At 37.1% G+C, this 25,498-nt stretch overlaps 1 long non-coding RNA gene across 4 annotated transcripts in view; it reads right to left on the bottom strand.

Moving 5' to 3' along the window:
- The window catches only part of LOC107314326, a 167,263-nt gene that overhangs the window by 122,728 nt on the left and 19,037 nt on the right, over nt 1–25,498 (bottom strand). For all 4 annotated transcript variants that reach the window (XR_001555339.2, XR_001555337.2, XR_001555340.2 and 1 more), the window contains exon 3: nt 24,015–24,115. This is a non-coding gene — a long non-coding RNA (uncharacterized LOC107314326). The remainder of the gene's footprint in view (nt 1–24,014; nt 24,116–25,498) is intronic.

Below are 25,498 nucleotides of genomic sequence, written 5' to 3'. Positions count from 1 at the left end.
CAGCAGATCCCACACTGTGTTTCTATCTAATCTCATTCCTGTACTATCCTAAAAAAAATACAGCATCCTGCATACTACTTATACCTAAAGATTAAGGGTTGCAGTCATTAAATGCTTATATACTTCATTATTTCAGTTGTCAATCTGTAAGCAACTCTGTCTTCCCTTTACTATTTTACTTTTCTGATGCTACCTACATATTTCCTTGGGTTAGGCATTGATCATTACAGTATGTTCATTGCAACAGTGACTGTTACAATATAGATGAACATAATAAATAGTTTTCAGTGAATGAATGGTGATCTGTAACAATAGCAAAGCATACCTGATCAGGCACAAAGCCTGAATCATTCTCCTATTAAATATGGCATTCTCTTCCCCATTGTAGTAAAGTATTCATTTTCCTTACCTGCTCTCAAATCCAACAGAGAACTGAGGAAGGGTAAGCAGCACATGATGCCATTCTAAAAATATGAAGGTAGATTACATCAATGGAACCAGAAACAAACGTAAGCCATGATGCTGCCTCCCTTCAAAGCTGCCAACAACTCAAAAACTTGCAGTAAATGAGCTTGTAAAAAGAAAAAAAAGAAGAAGAAAAAATAAGTTATCTATTTCACAGGCTGTTTTGGCCCCTACCCCATGGCTGCATGACAGTAATTTAGTAATTCTTGATGTGAAAGTTTGTCAGATGCATATTCCAGGCAATACCTCCTCCCCCTCGTTGAATCATACAGACTGTGTCCTAATCAAATTATATTTTTGAAGTGTTTCCTCACTGAATCCCACAAGATTGTTTCTCATATTTTCCCCCACACCTGCTTTTTAAACTAACTATCCCGAGGCTGCCAGCAGAGCCTCCTTTCTTCTCCTTCCCCCCCCCCCCCCCCACCTTTTCCTTTTTTTTGGAGAGGGGAGGCAGGAAGCTAGTCATGTAGTTATGTTCGTCATTTTTCAGCCCTTCACAATCTGCCCTGTCAGCTGACAATATCTAAAAATATGAAGAAGACTAGTGCTTATTTCTTCCCTTTCAGATTTATACCTGCGCTTTCTATAGAAGGTGCAGATGTCATCTGTTGTAGTCAGGAAAACATTTGTGTTCAGACCTATTGTACCCTGCTAGCTGGACTGTCCTTAATATTTATGAGTAGGCTCCTTGACCTCTTCCAGCAAATGCAATTGGATGGCTTTAAGGAGAAATGAGGATATGCACCCTGCTACAGGCCAGGGACAGTAGGCTGCCTCCTCAGCACTGCTCAGTGCTTACACACAACAACAAAGCATTACATCCTCAGCTGCGCGATGCTTTCCCATTGTTTACCACAACTACTTACATCATACCCTGATTTTTATTTACAATGAACTCACTGTTGTCTTTTGAATTCTTTCTTGTACTCCAAAAATTCCCTGTGCATTCTAATAACCATGTGCCACCTTTTCTCCTCACAGAGTGACTTGCAAGAGGACATTCCTTTCACTTATGTCCAATCGTTTCGTAAAACAAAGTCCACTGCTGTGCTAATAGACTGGTGCCTTTCAGATCTTATTCCAGTGCTCTGTGGTAGCATAAAGCAGCCAGTAACAGCCGGGTGCTCAGATGTGCACCTACAATTTTCCCATTAATCACAGCAAAAATGTACAAGGGGAGACAAGAACTCAGGAAGAGATGATTAGGAAAGTTTGAAATGCGGCAGGAGTGATAATCTGGTAGGTTTACTGTGTGTAATTCAATTATATGTGTAATTTGAGTATACAAGTCCAACACATTGAATACAATGGGGAGAAGTGGGGTCTGTCCACTTTAATATATTTATTGATGATCTGTACAAGGGGAATTGAGTGTACCCTCAATAGGTTTGCAGATGACACCAAGTTAGCAGGAAGTGTCAATCTGCCTAGGGGTAGCAAAGCTCTGCAGAGGGATCTGGACAGGCAGGATCTCTGAGTTGAGGCCAATGAGATGAAGTTCAGCAAGACCAATTGCTATGTCCCATACTTGCCACAACAACCCCAGGTGACACTACAGGCTTGGGGCAGTGTGGCTGGAAGACTGCGTGGAAGAAATCAACCCAAGGGTGTTGGTTGACACTTGGCTGAACACAAGCCAGCAGTGTGTCCAAGTAGCCAAGAAGGCCAATGGCATCCCTGCTTGTATCAGACATAGTGCAGGCATAAGGAGCAGAGAGATGGTCATCCCTCTGTACTCAAACCTGGTGAGGCCACTGCTGAGTACTGCTTTCAGTTTTGGGTGCATCCCCCTAAGGAAGACATCGAGGCCCTTGGAGCATGTGATTCTATGATTCTATGAAGGTATTGACTGACACAGCTAGGGAACAGGTGGCATAAGTACAAGTTAAAGCAAAGGTAGTATTGCCCTTATTAACACTGGGACTGAACTATTTACAAGCAGGTTTCATGTCCTGAGATAAACCAAAGACAGAAGCTCTCCACTGACTGCTTCCCTTGTGTAGCACTAGTCACACTCAGTCTCTCAGTTAATATGCCTAGAAGCACCTATTACCACTGAAGACTGCTCTGCAGCTGCCACGGAAGGTGAAGTTTGTTCCACCTCCCTTTCCTCCTCACAAACTAGAATTGTTTAGTGGAGACATACCACACAAATGATATACTAGTAGTTGATGGATCCTACTGTGTCAAGGTGACATGAAATCTTAGCTCATGCAACTGCACCCTTAGCAATAACACGGTGTCAGAGACAAGCCGAAAAACATTTATTTCTTAAGCAGGAATACCAGTGAATCATCTGAATATTCTGATTGTCATGGATCACTGGAAAACAATCTCATTCTATTGGTAGAAATAAAGCTCCTCTCTGTGACAAAGACAGTGCAAACAAAGGGAGACACATTACATTGAGGACACTGACAGCTTCACCGAAAACTTTGCTTATTCTTTATCAGTTACTTAGAAACAAGCGGTACACAAACTGAAGCAGCCTGGGGATTTAATTGCCATATTCATTTGCAAAAGTATCTCCATCTAAGATGACATCTCAGATGCAACACAATGTCAATCATTATCTCAGACCAAAGGAATTATATTTTAATAGGAATTGGTTGGGGAAAGATGAAAAGAGATCTCGAACAGATGCTGAAGTCTTTTTACAATATATACATGGGGGAAAAAAGAATATAATAAATTTGTAATAAATAGGTATATTCATTCTTATTCTGAATATTGACTAGGAGTCAAAGTCTGCAGCAGCTTGCATTGGGTGTTTTTCTTTCATGATCTACAGGTGTAAGGTCTGGGTATAGTACTAAGATATATAGTTATACAGGGACTATAAAATGTTCTTCAGAACAGGATGAATACCAATTCTGATGGTTCTGGCTTCACATTTAGGGGATAGCCTGACATTGGGCCTGACATTAGTCTCCTTTGATTAAGAATTCTGTAGTAAGACGAGTCACTTGTCAGAATCATGAAAGTATCAGGAAGAAGCAGAATGTATGTGTTTCATGAAAGTGGGTGTGGATTTTTTTTTTTTTTTTGGCCTTTGTGCTTCGAAAAGAGTTAGGCACATTGCTAGAGCTTATCTGAAAGTTATGCTCATGACACAAGCTCATTTTGGGCTCGCTGAAGATGACCTGACAGATCTTCTAAATACTCTGCTTTTTGATTTAGCAGTCAGCAGTGACCCCAGCCATGCTGTCCTAATTAATGGTAGAGAAACAGAATAAACAGGTCAATGAAAATTTGTCAAGCCAAATGTTTGTTTGGACATGATGGATGGTACTTAAGAAAATTCAGATAAGCTTGCCGGCTGCCATATAGCCTTGGTAACAAATGTACTCTAGCCAGAGCACTACCTGAATCTATTTGTACAACAGGATAAAAAGTATTTTTATTCTTTCCAGAAGATATTTAGAGATAAAATCCAAGACCTGTACCAAGATGTTCCTATGATAAGGCAACAGTTACTAAATGCTATATATAAGATAGTATTAGATAGAAATCAACTGGAGTTTTACCCTAGTTCAGCAGCATAAACTGAGCTTAAATATCTGAACATTTTTCCATTTCACTTAACATATCTTCAGGACCTACTATGTGCCTTAATTTCACAGGCATATGGAATTGAATTGTGCAATCTCTTGGCCATCCCCACAGCCTCTGTCACAAGTGTACACAACTTATTCTCAAAGCACTAATAAGTCTGTGTCCTGTCATTTATTTCAGCTTGTGTGCACCTGTTTCATGGGATGTATCTACACCAGGTCTAAGTCCTATGACGGACACCTATTTTTCCAGTCAAGCACAGAGCAGAATAAGCACACCCCAAAATTCCATACAGATTCCTAATTACTACTGCTTATATAAGAAAAAAAACACAGATAAGCCCCATACATCTAACCTGACTGTTGATTATCACACTGAAACTAATGAAAAGGGAGAGTTAGTGAGACTGACCATTATTGCAGATGCCTTTAATTGGAAGGATTACTAAGTAGCCGAAATAGGAATGGGCAAGAAAGCAGCATCAGCAGTATTAGGTGGATGCTGAAGAATCAGTTCAGCACAACCAGCCTATAGCTGATGAAAGGATCCAACAGCTAACACAGGGACACAAACAGATAAGAGAAGAATAGATGGAAGGCTAGGCAGCAAATGGAAACTATGTGTTCAAATTACTACTCGTGTGTAGCAGGAAACATCACCTTGCCTACTGAAGCTGCGCAACAATTAACAGACAACTGGATAATCTGGAGATTGACAACACTTGGGCAATCCGGCTAGGGGAAAAATCTTAAAAAGAAAAATACGTTGAAAAGATTCAGAGGTCTAGTTTCACTCAGAACTCAAGACAGTATAAGTGTACCTAATAACAGAAATTAATAAGTGGAATATCAGCTTGACCAAGACAATAGGAAAAAAGGCTAAGGCAAAAAAAATGCACAAAGACTTTTTATAATCTTTTCTTCCTCCAGTACTGTTGCCCACCTCCCTGCATCGATAGTCACTACAGATGCCATCATTTTACTCTTAACCATGTCACATGGAGCCACAAGTTCATATAAAATGAACTACATACTCTCTCCATATGAATGCATTATATCCAGCCAAAAGTAGTACAGAATACATGGGGTAGGGAAAATACTGACAAGTACTACCAGTTAGAAATCAGGATAAAAAAAACCCACATGTTCTCGTCACACAATTGCCATTCCCAGTCCACTCTAACATGCTGCCTTACTGAGTTGTTACATCATTCTATCTAACCTTGAGGCAAGTTATCTCATTGCGTTAACATTTGCATATTTATACCTCATCTAAAAATACCTGTAAACATATGTGTATAAATACTGTATTCCACCTGCCCATCAGCCCCAGTCACCTCCCACCTCCTGCCCACTAATAGCACAGTCCTGCATCACCTCCCACTCAGCTAAGCAATCCTGTGCTAGCTGCTTTTGACATACTCACAGCTATATATATTGATGAGCATGATAAAATCCTTCTGCAAAGATAACATTTTTTTTTATATTTTTTTTTTTTCAAGAGTTACAATGCATTTTATAGTCTGTGATGCTGGAGCTTTTTTTATACCCCTTTTTTATACCTGATTATGTGATACATTTACATATGTGTACATCTTCACAATTCCTCTAATTATGAAAAAAATATATTCCACAGACTAAAAAAACAACTATAGTTAGGTAGGCAAAATATTTTTGCTAGCACAATAATTAAACCCTTGATAATTCTCAATTACCATTACATACTGGGGGGGGAATGTTTCTGCTCTTAGAAACATTCAGGTGTAGAAAGACAATCTTCTTAATACTTGTACTTTACATATTCCTTGTCAGTGGCTAAATTAAATACAGTTAGGATTTCATACTGTTACTATGCCATCTCTCCAGTCCCAGTACAGAGCAGATACATTCAAAACCTATGGCACAATGATTTTCATATGATGTAAATACTGATTTATTCCTGATTTTGTGAGATTCTTCAATTCACAGTAGTTATTTCACTATACAAAGTATTTCATTATTCAAGCTGAGGGCTGTTGGTTTGTTGTTTTCTTTTGTTTGTTTTGTGCGTGTTGTGTTTTTTTTTTGGTTGGTTTTTTTTTTTTTGCTTAATTTCGTCCAATTCCAACCATTTTAACATTCTAACATGAAAATTCCTCTTCTTGGTATTTGCCCTTTTCAAGTGCTTATTAACAAAGAACATAACCTTTTCCCTCCATACATTTTAATTGGTTAAGTTATACAGAGTAATTACTTTTTGTCATCAGTCAATTGCCTTAGCCTCTGGCATCTCTCTGCTGAGCTGAATTAGGACCTAATGAATCAAGGTATAGAGGGTGCTCCTTTCTTCCAACACAAAGCATTCCCAGTCCTTATGGACTTAGAAGCTGCTCATGGCTCATGGAATATAACCACATACACAGAGAGAACACCAAATTCTGAGTGCAAATTAGAAATGAGATTCTCTCAGAAAAGTTTGCAAATGCATATGGGCTACAACAGTTCTGTATAACATGGATTTACCTGGTGCAAAAGGAGGTTGCATCAAGGTGGGAATTGGTTGAGAACAAGCCTGGGGTGATATCAATATTTAGGTTTATATTGCCTCCTAGTTACTGCTATAGAAACCACAACAGATCCAAAGAGCACAGTAACACTATTTGATAGAGCAAATAACAAGCTACAAAGCACTATTTTTCAACATAGTCACCACCACTAGCCATGCCTTTTCAGCTGTAGTGAACAAGAGCCTGCATGCTATGCTCATAAAAATCTGCACCAGTGGAGGTGGCCCACAGTTTCACAGCTGCTATGACAGCACTGTTGCTAGGAAAATGTTCTCCATGCAATGCATCTTTCAACAGCCTGAACAGACTGAAGTCAGAAGGCACCAAACCTGGATGACATGTTGTGGTAGGACAGTCCAGTCAAGATTTTCAATGCATGTCTTCAAGCTGGTATGGAATCTGGCATTATCAATTTGCAAGAGAAAGGTTGTCTTCTTCTCTGGGCCTGACTCCAGAAGCCTTCAGCTAAGCTAGTGCCACAGTCTAACAGTCAGAATTGGTGGCTTATCCATGTTTGAGGAAATCCAAAAGGATCAACCCTCTCCTATCCAAAAGGACAGAGAATGTAACTTTAAAAACTGAGTGCTGCATCTTGAACATTTTCTTCAATGTGAAGAAAAAAGAAAAAAGCACCATGGACTGCTGTTTGACTCCGACTTGTAATGGTGACACTACATATCATTACTGTTAAATGATGCAATGCAGGAAACTATCACCTCAATTCTTGTTTCTGTTCAATAGGTCCTGACAAACTTGCACATGGTGTTTTTTCCATTCCTGTGCAATCATGGGACCCACTTGGCGTGAACACTGTGGTATTCCAGCGTTGTCACTGCTGTTTCCAACACACTGAAGACAACATTCAGCTTTGTACAGTTCCCTGATCATAATCTCCTGATTTGCATGTACGAGCTGATTGAGATGCTCCTCATTTTGTTGTGTGACAGCTGTGAGAGGCCATCTGGAACACGGCTTGACTTTCATATTACTGTTGCCACTGCTGAAATGCACCACCTATTCCCTCACTGTGCTCACCTCCACTGTTTGCTCCCCATAAAAGTACAGCAAGTGTCAATGAATGTCAGGGGGTGCAATTTTACCCACACAGAGGAATTCCATTACACACCTTTGCTTCACATGCGCTTCCATGTCAGATGCCATTCTGTCAGACTGCCCCTCTGCTGCTATCTATTGCAAAGCAACAAAATGAAATGAAATATTGGTGGAAAGATTCAACCCCTCTACTGTAATACCACCAATATCTGTCTCAGAAGTTGTGGACCAACTCATAAAATAGCATGTATTACTTTTGGAACAGCTCTCAAATGTTTCTACCTCTAGAGAGTGTCACTGGTACCATTAAACTGAATGTCAAAGGGCTAAATTTCCAAAATTACCAGTTATTTCTTGTGTTCTCATATTACTCACCAAAAACTTGTTTCCAATCAGAGGGCTTTTTGTTAAGCTTTTGTTTGGGGATCTTAAGTGTTAAACATCTAGGTATCAAATACTACTAAGAAAACAGGAAAAAAATTAATGTGACTCTAAAAGCACCATATATCCACTAAAAGTACAAAAAAATACCAATTCAGATCCTTATTTATCCACTAAAAGTACAAAAAAAATACCAATTCAGATCCTTATTTTAATCCTCTTCTCCTGCTTATTCTTAGAGCTCAACTAGCTTCCACGTGTAGGAGAACAAATACAGGCCTACAGGATACCAAATCTAAGAAACCAGTATTTTTTTTTCCCTGAAAATCTGAGTCTGTTTCTTAATACAGATTGTCTTATGAAGTGGCATGAAAACAAAGTACACATTCAGACGTAGGAGGCAAAAAGTCTAGGAAAGCATTTTAATTATGTTTATGCTTTTCAGTGAGCATAATAATAAGTACAGACAAGCAAGTAGGCAGCAACAAAACTCATGGGGATTATTTGTAAACTGCAGTAAAGTTAAACTAATTAATTAAGTGCAATTGATATTCAGTTGCATTATTCTCAGTAGGCTAGAAGCAGGATTTAGTTAACATGGACATTTGTTTGAAATGTATTTCTGTACCAAAGGATCAAGACCTCTCTTAAAAATTAAAAGCAGTTTCTCAGAACAAAGGAAGCATTGCAATGTGAAACAGTAAATAATGACACCTAGAGAGTGGTCAGGTGCTGGAATGGGCTGTGCAGGGAGGTGGTGGAGTCACTGTCCATGCAAGTGTTTAATAGTTTAAATGTTGTATGGAGGGACATGGTTGATTGCGAAATACTGGTGATCAGTGGGTGGCTGGACTGGATAATCATAGAGGCCTTTTCCAACCTTGGTGATTCTATGATTCTATTCTATAAAAGTTTGTTCATTTAAAAAATCATAGCTGAAGACAAAACCAAGGAAGCTACTCTGTTAAAGGATATTTTTGCCACAGTGTAAAACAGGCAACGTTCTGTCGCAACGTTTTGCACTTTCTCTTGGCATCACCAGTTTCTCACACATCCCAGAACACTTCTACACACAATCACAGCTTATAGTCAGAAATGCTGATTGCACTTTATAGTAGCCCTTTCCCTAAAGCTATTATAGAATATTGTAGAATTCAGTGTACCAGAACTACTTTAAGAACACACACATAATTGCTGTGGTTTTTCAACAGCCAAATGTTAACATTAACTAATGAATTCCCCTCAGCTTGGGAAGAAGACACTAATCACCACTTCACTTTGCAAAAAAACAGAAGTGCCATACACATACTTGGAAATAAGTCACTGGAAGTTAATGGAAGCCTAGGTGTACCAACTGGCTGTCTCATTTCTTCATCAGGCCATATTTATACATGCTATTCTGAACTCCACACTATGCCCACTTCTGCTTTTCTCAACTGCCATCCTTTGTTGTCCCCTTTAAAGGACTCGCTGAATGCCATGCTAAGCAATACATATCAAGAAATTCTGTCCATGAAGGATAGTAGGAGTTCCATCTGTAAGTCTTCGCTAACTACTCTGGTAATCACTGTTAATCACCCATGTTTCTAATGTAGTCAATATAAATAATTCCACAAACAACATTTGCAAAGTTCTGACATGTGGCAAATGTTCAGTAGCTATGTATAGCACATGCTGGATAATCCAAGTTCTTCATACACATTAAATTAGCAATTTTGACTCATGATAAGAAGAAGAAAAAAAGGTTTTTAGAATCTCTAAACTATAAGAGGAAAAGTGTGTGTCATGCAAGAGTGATAAAAACTTACAGGAAAACGTTCCTCCTTAATATAACGTGCAGGATGCTTTATCTAGTTTTGTACCACCAGTTATCACTAAAGCTATTCTGTCGTTCAGCACAGAAGAATCCTTGGGTAGCACAGAACTGCTCCAATCATTCCTATATCAGCCTCAGCTAATACTGTGAATATTGAAATTGCAGAAATGAAACATGTTTGTTGATATCCAACTGTCAGAATAGTCCCTTAAAGAAAAAGGAAAGAACAGGCATGTTCTTCTAATGAAGACTTCCATGTCTTTTACAAAACTGTGCAGCTTTTATTCTCATAAATTCTGGTATTTTCTCCCTTTAGGGGAAATTTTCCCCTTTAGGGAGAAAATACTTGTATGTTTCTCTCAGAGAAAGTACTGGAGTTACATTTAACTTCTTTGGAAAAAGCAGAGTGCCCGGAAAATGAAACATCCTCCTACTAAAAGCTCAGATTTTGCTGGATAAATTTGAATATTTTATTTGCTAATGCTACCACAGTGCCTTACTCTTACCAGCTCAGATGTTCTCTCTTTTCATGCAACCCAGCAATTCCCAAACACAAAAGACCAACAAGTGATGAGAATCATCACCTGTCAAGGATTATAGTAGCCATAATCCAAGAAACACTGAACTAAGGGCAGCAAACTTCTCCTTGGAGATACTACAGCAGAAGAGTCACTTCAGATTAAAAGCAGGCACAAGCAAAGTATTTGGCTGAAACACTGTGGGTGTTCATTCATTTTCTTTTGCAAAAGAAAAGAGAAGATTGCAGGTGGACTTCTGAAAGTGTCTGCAAAAAGCAGAGTGAAAACAACTCATTATTTTAAGATTCATCTGAATAGTACCCATGTTATCACTTTGATTACTAACATGGTATTTAACAAAAGAAGAAACAGCAGTTAAGATGTTTCAGTAGTGGAACGGTGATGACATGAAAGGCTGAATCAAGTCAGAACATGTCCAGAAGGACCAGTGAGAGATGGAGGGTCGGGGGGAGGAAAGGACTGTGGAAACTGCAGCTATAATTGACCTTAAATAGCAATGAAACCACATCATAAACTTCACCTCTAGAAACAGCCACCCGACCTCTCCTCAGATTGGGGCAACTTTTCTTGCTTTTGTCACTTTTCACCTGCAAGTGCCAATTAATATATTTCTTCTGAAAAAGAAAAACAGCATTATGCCTGAAGTGTTTTAATTTCTCCGAAAAGCATTTGGCTTGATCCTCCCTTTGTCCAGCTTCTATGCAGCTCTTTAGAAGAATGCAAAGCATAAGATATTAAATTTCTCATCAGTATACACATACATATTATCACAACATTCCTTCCAGATGACAACAAACAGGCAGAAGAATAGCTGGGTCGCATTACATCATGGTAACTTCTTGTTCTGCAGCATGGCAACTTAAATGTTCCCCAAATGACTTGCTTTCATTTGCATATTATGTGGATATCACTTCAGTCCTTTGTGTCTGACATACAATGCAGACTCATTGCTGGGGTATTCAGCCGTGGTAGAATTCCACAGATTTCCCTCTTTTGCAGGATCTCAGAGTGTTGTAAACATAACAGATAACCAATCACTCAGGCTACAGTAACACACACATCTCCAGAAGGCAGTGAGAAAGCCTTAAATAAAACATAGTACCAGCCTTCAGTAGAGTGCATTGAGACAAATGCCAGGGATGTGAAAGGTGGCGCTGGGATTACCAGTGACGTGCTAATGGTTGTTGAAGCAATCTCTGTTCCTCCTTCTCTCTGACTCACTGCCTCCCCTTGGAGGCTCCTCTCACGTCATTAAGGGACTGCGGGTTATTCACAGATCACTGACTAAACGCAAGCTTTAGCTTCCCGTCTGCATTCCCTGGTCATATGTAAAGGACTGAGGTCACTGCCAAGCAGCCTTTGAGCTTTTTATCAATAAGCTCAATGAAAAAAAAAAAAAAAAAAAAAAAGAAACTTGAGTACCTTCTGTTCTCTTGTTTTTGTTTGTGTGTTGTTGTTTTTTTCCCATGAAATCAGGACTCGCCTTTTTGTTATGAGCTGTTTTCCCCAAAGTGTTAAAAATTCCCCTGATCACAGCAAAAGATGTTTTATGGTTTCTGACTCTTTCCAGAGGCTTCTGACTAATAATGCAAGATTAAATACACACACAGATATAAAACTCCCAAGTTTTATACAAGAATCCACTTTCAAAAAAGTTGAGAGAAACTTCCTATTACTCTCAGAAATGAATGAACCGCAAGTCAACCTAAACATTACACACCTGTTTCCATTTACTTTGACAGTGTTCTGTGCTGCCTTCTCACAAGCTTTTTGTACCATCACTTTAGTAGGAAGCGCTGCAGGCACTGCCAGTTGCAATGCGTTTGACTCAAGCTCCTTCCAAGTCACTATTAGCACTCAATTTCAGTGTTCTACCATTGCTGATTTCTTTAAACTGGATTCCATGACTTAGTCATCATTTTTAATGTGACTGCTCGATTAAAGCACTACTTCCCTAAATGAAAGAGGCACAAAATAGGCAAACTCCAACTGCTGTACGTGTTAACAGTCCCCTAAATCAATCACAGTGCTTTTTCCCTATTCCAGGTGGGAATAATCTATCCCACAAAGTATGTGTTTATACCAAATAACCACAACAATATTGTGATAATGGAGTGAGTACAACTGGAATTAATACTGCAAAGCGGCATAACATTTGTGTGCAGAGAAAGAGTCAACATAAAAGAATTATTTCATACAGGATGACAAAAACAAAGCACTCGAATCCTATGTTTCAAAGAACACAAGTTTCAAAACCTGGTCAACACATGCAAGAAACAGGTCACAGGTGCATGAATGCAACCCACTCACAGGATGCTGAGATACTGAAAAAGTCAAGAGTTGTTGTCCAAAATCACTTTCTCCCTATTTTACTTATTCTGTTTTTCCATCAGTTATCTTCAACAGGATTTGAGATGGTACTTTTTCTGCATACAGCCCTCTTAAACAGAAGAGTTTAAGAGTAAGAGTTTCACTTCATCACTCACAGGTATTCCCAGACTGCTCAGTTAATTTATCATAAAAACCTATTTCATCAGACTTGGTATTATCAGTTTTCTCAAAAGATAACTTCTGTTGGTTGTCAGAGTTCAGGAGGCTCAAACCTCTATTTGGCATAAGCGCCTCACATGAGAACTGTAAAAAAGGGTTGGAATAAGGCTTTATCAACCCCAAAATCTGGGAGAACCTGGAAAACAGGAAGTGTAAGGACAATAACAGACTTAATCTGCTTCAGCCTTTTTGTCTGCTAATGCTGAAATGGAAACAGTAACCCAGACATGAGATAGTCAGCAGAAAACACCCTGGAGACTACAACATGTTAAACCACCAGAGCAAAATTTTCCAGACCGTATTTCTTAGCACCCCATCACAGCCCATTTAACAGAGCCACGGCAATGAAGCAGACTAGGGAGGATTCTATTTTCCATCTCCTCCCAAGCACTCCACGAAAGGAAATACTTTGCCAAGTTCTCAGTTTACATTTTGTGACAGGGTGATGCTCTTAAAAATTAGCTGTACTCTCCACTGAAAGTATAGAGGTTTTTTTTCCTGTCATGACTAAATCTCCTGAAATAACAAGTCAGTTTATTTTCACACCCTACAGTTCTCTGTGGTAAAGAAACTCCAATTTATTTTTGTCTCTCTTCTGCCTATTTTCAACATTTGTGACACTTCTACTTTATAAGATAAACATTTGAAAAGGAAGATGTCTCTGCACTACAGAAAGGCACTTTTATCACATCGGCTTTTTAAAAGAAAAGTTCAGTTCTGAAAAGGGGGAGAAATCACATCATCTGAAAATGACTTTGGATAGTCCTGTATATGAATTATTCATGCTCTACGTTATAGTCTTCTTTATTTTCCAAGAAATATCAAATGATTCAGCAAGCCTATGATTTTCTGTGTTAATCAGATGGCTGACACTATGCTCAGGCCTGACGATGGGCCAAAACTGAAAGAATTGCTTTGTGTGAGCTGACTGCAAAGACTCTTGATGAATCCCACTCATTTGCATGTCTTCATGCAATAAGACATTCAAAAACAACTTCAATATATTAAGCCAGAAAGGAAAATTCTATCTTATGACATATAGCCCAACCATTAAGACACCAAGACTGGTATTTCCACTGGAACCGCTATATACACAATACAGAAATACAGCTTTCAGTTCTTCCCAAAAAAACAATACACACTTTCTCCTTTCTTTACCTTTTTCTTTCAAACCTGTTATTATAGCTAACATGCTCTATGATCTATTTTTCCGATGCATTTCACGCATCACCACTATCTGTGGAAAAAGTCATGGTTACACATTCAGACCTGAAATCATATTTGGAAAGATAACAACCTAAATAACTTTATCTTAATTTTGTTACTATTAGCTCATCTGTTCAAGTGTCCAACACATGATGGACACGTTGGGTGGAAAGCTGAACCCACTCACTCTTTTGACAACAACACAATTTTATGTTAGCTCAGTGGTAACACAAAGCTGTAATATTAAGTATGTGTATCAAGGAAGGGAGACTGCTATCAACCTGCATGATCAACTTCACACTCATGAAGTAATTTTTATAGAATCAAAAAGTGCCCTTAGGTACTTTTAAGTGATATAACCTCTAACAGAGGTATGAAGGATCATACTCATTTTGAAACCCCATTAAAAAAAAAAAAAAAAAAAAAAGATGCATCTCAATTTGATCTGAATTTACCCCAAGAGTTACAATATTTGCAGTGTTCTATATTGCATGTGAGATAAAGCATTAAGATAAGGTAGCTATATTAAAAAAGTAATTATTAATAAACAATGATGCAAGCAAGAAAACCTTTCCAATAAGCCTATCAGCTGAGACTTGCTGTTGCTGCAGTATTTTCTGCCTGCTACAAATATGTTATTTAACAGTTCTTTCAAATTAAAATTAAAAGAGATGGACTATAAAATATAGAAATAAAAGAAATAACAAAAATTAAAATCTTATTTGTAGTAAATATAGGCCCTTCAAATTTTCAGGGCCTCGGTAAAGACTGAATTTGTTTTTGTCATTATGATCTTTATTTACCAGCAATGTGCTTAAGAAAATAGAAAGAACTGAAGTCCACCACCACATTACGTTCCTAGCAAACCCTTAAAATCTGACTAACCCAGAATGGGATTAAGGGGGGCAAAATATGGACTGACTGAAGTAACCAGATTATATACCCACATGTGAGGGATGGAAGCGGAAGACATGGGAAATAATGAAGTAAGAATAAGTCCTGATAGACTCTACAATGTACATCTCAAATACAGCATTCCTGTTTTTTGTGTCTCCTTCTTCTCCAAGAAGGAGAAGAACGGGAAAACAACGCACTTCAAAAACAATAGTTGCATTCTGTACTGCTGGTTGGAGGGGTCATGGTTTTAGACCAAGGTGATAGAACAAAAAACAGGTATGCCGTAGAGAAACAAGTTGTATTAGTGGCTGATAAGTGTGTCTGACAGCACCAATTGCCTTTCAGTAGCTTGTTACAGAAGAGAAGATAGCATGCAGATAGCATCGTTATAACATCGTCAGTATTGAGCAAATCAAACAAATGATTAAATGAATTAGTAATGGAAATTGTGGAAGAGAATCATGAGAACACAAGATATACATACAATATTTATTTTCTGTAATTTTTTAAAACAATCACTTCCCTCCAATACTAGCTGCATTATATTAATTAATTTTACTAGAGCTCACAGCTATGGCATTTCTTGGCAAATTGTATGAAACAGATGTCTGAGCCTGAAGACACTGGCTTCTATTTTTCCCCCAAATAGTGAGCTGTTAGCATTCTTTCTGCTGCTAACATATTGAAATTTGCTGCCATTTTATCTCCTGTTGTCTCAGTGTTAAATCAGAAAATATATTGTTGGTTGGGTGAGAGGGAGTAGATTTATTATTCCAAATAGAAGGAAAAAGAAAAAAAAAGAAAAAAAGGCATGAATAGATTCCTTTTTACAGCATTGCCACCTCCAAAAGAACACACTGTGGGAGAGGATACTGCAAGTATTTTCAGCAGTCAATGAGGAAAAAAGGATAGTGCATATCAGTGCATGTAATAGAGTCGGAAATACATCAAAAAAGATGTTCTGTTCCCTGCCCTGTTAGTTTCTTTTTTTAATGCTAAAGCAACTAAGAAAGTGAAAGATTGTATTCCAAAATTTGGATGTCAAAGGTTTCTCTTGGATTTATACCAAAGAATTTTTTTATTTCTTTCCAAATAGTTACCATTAGTTTCCATATTTTTTATATGCAGAAAACTGTATTTACCAGCAATCCATTTTGTTTATTGAGATTCTGTAAAACTGAAAAGATGCAAAATATGACAACTATAATTTGTATATCAGATCTAATAATGCTAATTCCCTGGTTCTGCTCTGAAAGCTTATGAAGTGTGAAGAAAAGATTTACAAAATCCTTTGAAAGAAAGGGGAGAAAAAGTGAAGATGACTGAAAGATTAAAACTTTTGGGTAGTACACTTTAAGCCTTTTCTACACAGAATTAAATATATATATATTTTTAGGAGGAGGAAAAATTATTCGATTGATGGCATTTGTCCAAGTTATAAGAACAATCACCACTGAAATGTTTGTTTCTGTCCTCTCTGCTTGAAAGAACTTAATTATAGTCAGAATTGACCTCTGAAATGGTTAATTCTGTAACCACTAACCACAGTAACAGGAATTGCCCCCTGTGGCTGCTGCCGTATTATGTCTGTAAATGGCAAGCTGTCTTTCCCTGAGGAAAAGCACATTCAATAACTCAGTGGACAACTGAAGGGACCAAGCACAACGTGAAATGATAATGAAAGAGCCAAGTCTAAATGGACATCCCTCAAATTTTTCCCAAGTACAGGTCTGATGACATTCAGCATACAAACTGGATTCTCAGCCTATATTTGCAATTCCATTCTTACCCTGCTTTTCCCAACAGAACAAGGAGCATGGCGCTGGCAAACCCTTACACTACAGAGAGGATATGCCTAACGCTGCCTTTTTGTCACTGAAATTATAATTTTAAACATGTTTAATGAGGAACTTTTTATGTTTGTGAAATCCAGTGTCAGATGAGTGATGATACGCATTACTATGTCCCAGAACTCATCAGCATCCTGGTAGAAAAGCCTAACAAACAAAATGCATCAGCAAAACAAGACTCATCTGCAGTGCTGAAGAGATGTTTTTGACTATGTAATCCAAAAAAAGTCAGAAGAAATGCATTTGTTTTTAAAAGTCTACAAACTTGAGATGCTACCTTTTATAATGCCAAGCTGTCCAGAACTGTACTGTATTATTTTAGATTAGATATGCCTTACTGATGTCTATAAGAAATATTTGCAAAGAGAAATATTTTCAGTTAAAGAATATGCTAGGTAATTACTACATGGAGAAACTAAAGCCAAGTTGGCTACTCTGTAGAACTTTGGCAAAATTATTCTCTGACACTGCTTTCAATTCTGTGAACTTGGAATTAGAAAGCTAAAGAGACGTATAATGAACTCAGAAAAGACTAAGAAAGGAGCGGGTGGATAACCAGAAAAAATGATGTGAAAAAACTCAAAGTTTGTTGGGCAACACAGGGAAATTTCAAAAGTATGATACCTGTTAAGTCCCTTCAGATTTTTGACTGGTATTGTTAATGATTAGGTATACTTATTACTAGCAATCGCATAAATAAATCCTGAAAGAGGCAACAGATTAGAGAGAGAAAATCCAATGCTCATCTTTCAAGAAGAGCTGACTTCAATTACTTCAAAGATGTTTCTAGGTAATACACAAGGAACAGAGCAGTTTTGTACTCACTTACCAGGTCTATATTTTACCTGCAAGCCTGGGAGTGGCTCATCTCTCATTGCTTAAACTGTGCTTTACTAAAACAGGGATATTGATACAGCCACTTTTTCATTCTTTATTTCATCTGTTTAAACTGTAAACCCCTCAGGGAAAATAAACTGCTTCTTGCTATGTGTTCATAGAGAGCCTTGCACAGTGGGATTCTAATTTCAGTTGAGCTCTCCAAATGCTGCCATAATACAAATAATAAATGATAATGTATTAGACCACCAAAGAACAGCCCTCCAGTTTAATAAATATAAATCCACACTTGAGATAGTTAAATCTACTCTGGACTTAAAAACATATATTTTAGGGAATAATCCTGTAGCAGTAGGGGCATAGCTGACCTATTTTTATCTCCAGCTCCATGAATCACAGAAGTTAAAATGGATGTATCAAATGTCTATTTTGAATGACATAATAGGAGGAGAAATCTTTTGAAGTTCCTTTTCTTTCGGGCACAGCACTCTACATATTAAGCACAATGAAAGGTGCTTATCTTTGAAATATGGAATAAAAGCTGTTGACCTTTCCAACATAAAATCTTGGTGAGCTTTGGTGTGGCTTGGTCTAATTATATTACAGCGGTTAGAAGGTAATCTCTTATGTATGCTGTCCAGACATACCACCTCTTATCAGTAATCTGAGGGAAAAAATTGCATCTATAGGAAAGCAGTGATGTAGCAATCTTTGTTGAAAGACCAGGATAGCATGGCTTCACAACAAACAACCAGAGATGCATGACATTGCTAAGCAACACTATGAGCTAGTGAGGTTTTCTCTGGTTTCATATGGTGTGGTAGTTAAGGAAGAAAGAACAAGGAAAAGGAAGACAAAAACAACCAAATGAACAGAATAGTGTGAGAAAGAAAGAAAAACAAATGAGAAATCATGGATCTCTCAAGCTAAACTTTTATCATCCTGTTTTCCTCTAAATTTTACAATAACATACAGCTTGGATAACTTAAAACAAACTATATTTTAAAGGAAATCCCTGTTTCTTAATGCCATTTTCCTGCTAGAAGGCTACAGAATATTTGAAAACTGAAAAAAGTGGGATCAAAGGTGACTGACAGAATACTTTAGCAACTCAAAGAGTAGAACAATCGAATAAACAGTGAAAACATTTTCTTCCACAGCCTGACAAGCTATTTGCACTCCAGAAAACAAAGCTGTTCATTTGTCCTCATCTTTTGCGTGTTTGAGTTTAACTCTCAGATGATGATAATGCATTTGTCTCTATGAATACACAACTCCAAGTTTTCTTCTTTTTTTCAAGATGAATATTTGCTACTGCTCATTTACTGCCCATGAAGACAACACTGTTAAGTCTTCCCATCAGAAAATAAAACAACCACAGTAGGTAGTTTTTTAAAGTATGGCTTGAATTGTTCCTAAGTATAATCAAATGCATGTTCACATGCAAGAGGGTCTGTTCTAAAACTGTTATCATACAGTCATGTTTCAACTGAAATATAAAAGAGCATAAACTAAATCTTCTAGACAAAGTCTTCCAAATCCCTTCCCCAACTCACATTATTTTCACTTCTTTCTAAGCTCTCCAATTCTTGTGCAATTTTCATCTTCTACCAAACGACGTTTGATAAAAGATTAATGAATGAACCCAATCCATCTTCTCATTCAATGGTGCAGAAGTGTACTGTCACCTCCTTTCAGGAAAATGTGTATGCTCCAAATTTACCTTTTGACCTGATTTCCCACGGAACTCTTCCTCATAAACTAAAGCTAGCATGCAAAATTATGATATTTTAACTCCTTGAAGAGAGTAGGGTGGATACTTTACATCAGCCTAGTAAATCATGCCAAAGTTGATGCATGGCACTTCTCACTGTGATGTAAAATTGTTAAAGACTGTCCAAAATAAATCAGTTACAACTTCACCAGAACAACAATTATATCTATAATCATTGCACAAATCAAAACAGAACAATGTCTCACTCGTAACTGGTCCCCCAATGACAAACATTTTTCTAAAAATAAACAACTTAGCCATTTAAAAATAAAAACCATGGATTAGAAACCGAAGTATCTATTTGACACAGAGCAGGAGTCCCTGACTTCCCATGATATTTTCATTCCAGTAAATTTGGAGTTTCTAGCTTTGTAGTGTTTTGAAAGCACAGGGCATGAACCACATGAAATTAACTTGTACAAGAAAGAACATCAAGTACAGGCTAAATAAACCACATTTTCAGAGTTATTGTACTTGCTTTCTATTTGTTTCATTAGTAAGAGCAAAAGAAAATTTGGTAAACAAGTCTCTGGGCAGCAAACCAGTAACATAGAACTAATGGTGAAGGTGATACTTCATAACTATTACTTCTACGTGAAAAGACTGATTTTCTTTACAGTTTTCTATGAATTTTCAGTCTTTTCTAACTGCCTACAATAAGTAGCTTATTTTGGAGGGTCTGTCAATTCAGAAGTTGTTTCAGTACTTTTTCCATCTTAATGAAAACATGCTTCTTATCTTGCTGTTAATGGCCAAGAAGCGTTTTCCATTAGACTGAGGACTCTCCACTTACATATATCTGGCATGGTTATGCAGGATTTGAAAAATGATGTAGTAAGATAAGCTTTTGCTTTATGGTGAGAATGACCCTCAGTCCTCTCCCTTTTTCTGCACACTTCTAAATTTCATCTCTGTTTAATACTGAGGGACATCCGAAACTCATTCATTAACGGAGTCCAACAATTACAGGAAAATCTTTTGCAACATTGTAGCCACTTAACACCTTTTCAGTTTTGTGACTGAGAAGCGACTTCAAACCACAAGAGGGCGCTCATATTGTTCTCTTATGCACAACAGTAACGTGTGAAGGCTCACAAGATAATTTGCCTTAATTTCATTTAGCATAGAAGTAAGAAAGGTCATCAGATATATTTTAACAAGCAAGATACAGATGCGAGTTTAAATTCAAATTGGTCTTAATTAAGCATTTTTTCAACAAAACAAGGATCGTTCCAGACTATATTCAACAAAACAAAACACTAATAATCAACTATAGTTTTTGATAGAGAAAGGTTTATAGTTTACAGGAGCTGGAGCAGCTCCATAGTTTTAGTGGTACCATTCATGAGATAGCAGACCTCCATCGTTATAAAGAATTGCTGTGAAATTTATTTTGGCTCTATACAGAACAATACACAAAGGCTAATGTTCCTTGAAAAAAAATCAGACCAAGCAGTAGTAGTAACAGAGTTCTTTGAAGGCTTAGAATAATCTTGAGCCTCTTACCCTTAAAATAAAAAAATATAATCAAAACAGCAGAGCAAAGAAAAAAACCGATCATGGTCTGCAGTCAGAAATCAGAAGTTGCTGTGTCAATGAAAACCTACACATGTGCAGCCCAAAGAAGAGATGCTACAGGGAACTATGAAACAAACATCCTGGGAACACACAATGCATTGTGTTTCACTTCAAAATGTGTGTTCTGCCATGGCTGAACTGTTTCCTGAAGACCTTTTACTAATATATAGGACTGTATAGTTCTAAATATCCTGAACTATATGACATTCATAAGTTCTCACATTGTCCAAAATCCACAGGTCAAAACTTCGGAGATGTGATTTTCATCTGGCACTTAGTCTTCTCTTTTTCTTTTTAATTTTTTAATTACTTATCTTGACAAACAATCCCTCCTGCTTTTCACTGTTTATCTCTTTTAATTGTCGTTTGTTTGGATTTTTTTCATCCACACACTGGAGTTGAGGATGATTAAGCCTGGAAATCAGAACCATCAGTAGCAAGAAAGTGATTCAAGTACAGAATTAAGTAGGGAAGTTTTGAGTGTTGGGTTTTTTGTTGTTCGGTTTTTGTGGTTGTTATTTTTATGGTAGTCTTTTTTTGTTGGCGATGGCTTTTTATAGTCAAAGAGTGTAGTTAATGGAGGGCTTGAGATAAAAACCTTCAAGATTGTATCTGGTATCTCAAGCTTTTCTTTTGTTTCATTAGCAATAGTTCCTCACTCAGTCTAACCAATTGCATATGTCCAGAACATGCATCTTGTGGATCATTACATTTAAGATATTCACCTGAAACTATACTTTTTTTGAGAGCCTTTCATTATTAATTGGAATTTTTATCAGGGATCATTTATGAAGAAAAAAAGAAAATATAGGAGGTATTATTTTCTGTGCAGATCTATTTTAATTTTATTTGGACATTAATATATTGGTTTATGCTTTACTTTGAAAACCAGAGAAAAATAACAAGACTGTGGTCTACAGTGCACACAGGCTTAGCCGCAAGTTGTTCCATCATATTGCTAAAACATAACAAACTTTCCTGAAACATATGTAGATCATTAGTGGTCTAAACTAAGTGCTGTTTATTGATTCTAAGAGTCCATTCCTACGTGTAGAAAGCTACACGTAGCTTTTGGTGAGCTCACCCATAATCCTTTTCATCCCCAAATCTTCCCTGAAGTAAAGTTGTTTTGAGGGACATGGTCTAGTGAGAACTATTGGTGATGGGTGGATGGTTGGACTGGATGACCTTGTAGGTCTTTTCCAACCTTGGTGATTCTGTGGAAGTGTAACACCTCCAGATTTGTACTATTACCATTAGTGAATTAAAAAAAAAAAACAAAAACAAAAAATCACCAACATTTGAAGATGTGCAGATACGTAACTCCATGTAGATGGTTTCTGTGTGCACCTGATTTGCACTGAACATTTTGCTGCATATACGTTACATGGTTTTATTGTGATATAAATGCTGTTAAACCTCACAGCATATTTCTCAGAGTTTTGCAGTAATTTACATCTCTGTTCGTGTCTTCTCAGTAAACTGCAGAAATTTAGATTTGCATTTGTTTTATTACAATGTGAAATATTTGTAACTTATTAGAAGTGATGCATGCATTAATTTAAAAAAAAAAAATAAAAAATCAAATAAAAGTCTCCATTAGTCCAAATTAAAACAGCAGTTGAGAAGAGAAAAAGAAAGAAGAAAGATCTTGTTAAGGACAGAGCTGTACACATTTATGTAATAAAAGCATGGCTGACCTTTTCACAGTACCCAAAATTGCCAGCTACTGTAAGGCTTTCCATAAGCTGCCTGCCAAATTTATAGAAAAACTGGCCACCTTCCTACTGTTCACATCTGTGTTCAGTTGCATGCAGCAAGAACATAAGACATTGAGAATGGTTGATTAGAGCCAATTTGTAATATAATTTCTGATGAGAAAGCTACTTTATCATAGGAAAGCACCCAAACAAGTACTCTTGATTGTTAAGGAATATTTGATTAATAACAGATCACTGGAAACCTTCTACATATTACAGTCAGTTAAATCACTTCATCATGCCTGAAACAAATATTTCCATTGTAGCAACGTTAAAGAGAAAGCACTACCTCTAATTTTCATTGTCCAGAGGTTTGGATTCCTGTTAAAACAAGGAGAACAACTGCAAAGCATGTTTTCATTATTAATGAGCATTTAATGACCCCAACAAACCACCACATGAGCTGGCAAAAGAGGAAGCTTTTTCTTTGGAAAGGCACAATACTGCACTAGTCTAGTTTGGAACCTGAATTTTAAACTTTGTGTGTGAGATATTCATTACCAGGCACAATCTTGCAAAAAAATCCTGATTATTGAATGAATGCATTTGTGTTAGCTCATCAGACTTTCTCCTACAGTTACACTAAAGTGAAGAATCAGTTTAATCCAAACTCTAAGGCTGCCATGATATTCCCAGTTACCCTGGAATGCAGCTGCTTAAAGCAGCTGCTGCCGTAGCTACTCATGATGTCTCAGAGTTCCCAATTCAAACCTAACTACACAGACAGTCCCACTACTCCCTAACACTCAGGACATCTAGCTTTAAATTTAAGTTTACTGCCTTGTGAAAGGAAAAAGACTTGTTGAATTTAGGTAACTGCTGACTCAAGACTAAGTATTTATGCCACAGGTGTAATACAGAAACACAATTCAAATACATGATTGAAAACCCTTTCAATAGCCAGAAGAACTATGTATGAACAGTTAGAACAGTCTTTTGGATATGTTTTACCCGACGACCTTAACAAATGAAATTTCAACAGTGACCAAGTTTACTCTGAAATGTTTTCAAAGTCTAACAGAGGGCTCAAAGTTTGACCAACAGTAATACAGCAAGCATAGAATGGCACTGCAGTGTACTGACTTGATTGTTGTGCATGGTACAACACAGTCAGATGTTTACAAAAGCCAAAATTGCCAAAGAACTGTCAATTGCATTTAAAATATGGTGCAAGTGGAAAAAAAAAAAGCGCACGAAGCCCTTACCTTTGATGCTCAATGTCACATGCAATGTCAGTGCTGTGATCTGAGATATCTTTGGGAAAACTGAGAAAGCTGGACTCTTCTGTTTGGGTCTTTTCTTTTACCTGCAAGGACAGACACAAAGCAAAAAAATAATATTAATGATAGTACAAAGTACACCTGGGACATCTTAAACAAAAATTGCTATTATGATGGAGGAAATGACAACTTTTTGACCAATAAATTTCTCTTTCAATTTCACAAACTGAATGCATTTACAATCACTAAAGACATTTGTAGTCTAGCCACCATTATCAATACAAGTACTTAAATAAAAGCATCACACTTGATTTATTTAGGTTTATTGTGAGAATGTCTATCTTTAGTGAAGTGATTGAAATACGAAACATATGACTGCATTAAACAACTAAACATAAAATAAAAAATACATATCAGGGAGTAATGCATCCTGTTTTATTATGTTGGCTCACAATATCAGAGGCAGTTGTTGGTAGTAGAGGTTGGACCTTCCCAACCAACAGTTCATTACATTTTGTTGCTGAGTGACAGATGGCAGCAGAGGGGCATTATGACAAATGGTGTCTGACATGGAAGTGCAGATGAAGCGAAGATGTGCCATTGAGTTCCTCCGTGAGGAAAAAGTGAAACCCGCTGACATTCATCAGTGCTTCCTGAACATGTATGGAGACCAAACAGCAAACGTGAGCACAGTGAAGCAGTGGGTGGTGTGTTTATGCAGTGGCAACAATGACATGAAAGACAAGCCATGCTCTGGACAGCCACACAGCATGCAAACTCCTGTTCATGTCTGGAAAAAATGCACAACTAATGGTGGTGGCTATGATGAAAAATATTATTTGTAACTGAGCATTTGCACTACCAAATAATGCTACTGTGCTCCCTGTATTTACTGTAGTTTCCCCAAAAATACATAGGAGGCATTACTTTCAGAGCAGTCTACGTAAATCTATAAATCTTGAGACAGTTTTAACGACTGAAAATCTGAAGGTTTTGTTTTATTGGTAATTTCTAGGCTTTCATTAAAAAGAAAAAGATAGAAAATTATACACCTTGATCTTGAAATGTATTCTTAACAAATGTGACAACAAATTACAAAGCAATAAATTAAAAATACTTCTTGAGACCTGTGAGTTTTGCTATTGCATTAAAAATAAAGAACCATAGAAAGTTAAAAAAAAAAAAAAAAAAAAAGATTTTCATTGGAAAATAATTCAAACATGAATGTGACTGCATGTAAATAAGGTCTGTTACTGATCACTTATATAATTGTTGTTCTAGCTGTAATATTTTAAATGTTCTCAAATGGACTTTTTGGACAACAATAAAAGGAATGCGCACACTGGTCTTTAATTTAAAAGACAGCTGTATATGCTTGTTCCTATTATGTTAATGCTACTCCAGACCAGTGTTTAATATAGGAGAGTGTCATACATAAACATAGTGAAGATATCACTAGAAGATATTCC

The sequence above is a fragment of the Coturnix japonica genome, chromosome 5 (genome assembly GCF_001577835.2).
Source record: "Coturnix japonica isolate 7356 chromosome 5, Coturnix japonica 2.1, whole genome shotgun sequence".
Lineage (NCBI taxonomy): Eukaryota > Metazoa > Chordata > Aves > Galliformes > Phasianidae > Coturnix > Coturnix japonica.
The sequence above is the reverse complement of the archived record's forward strand: the minus strand, read 5'-3'. Positions and strand labels throughout refer to the sequence as shown.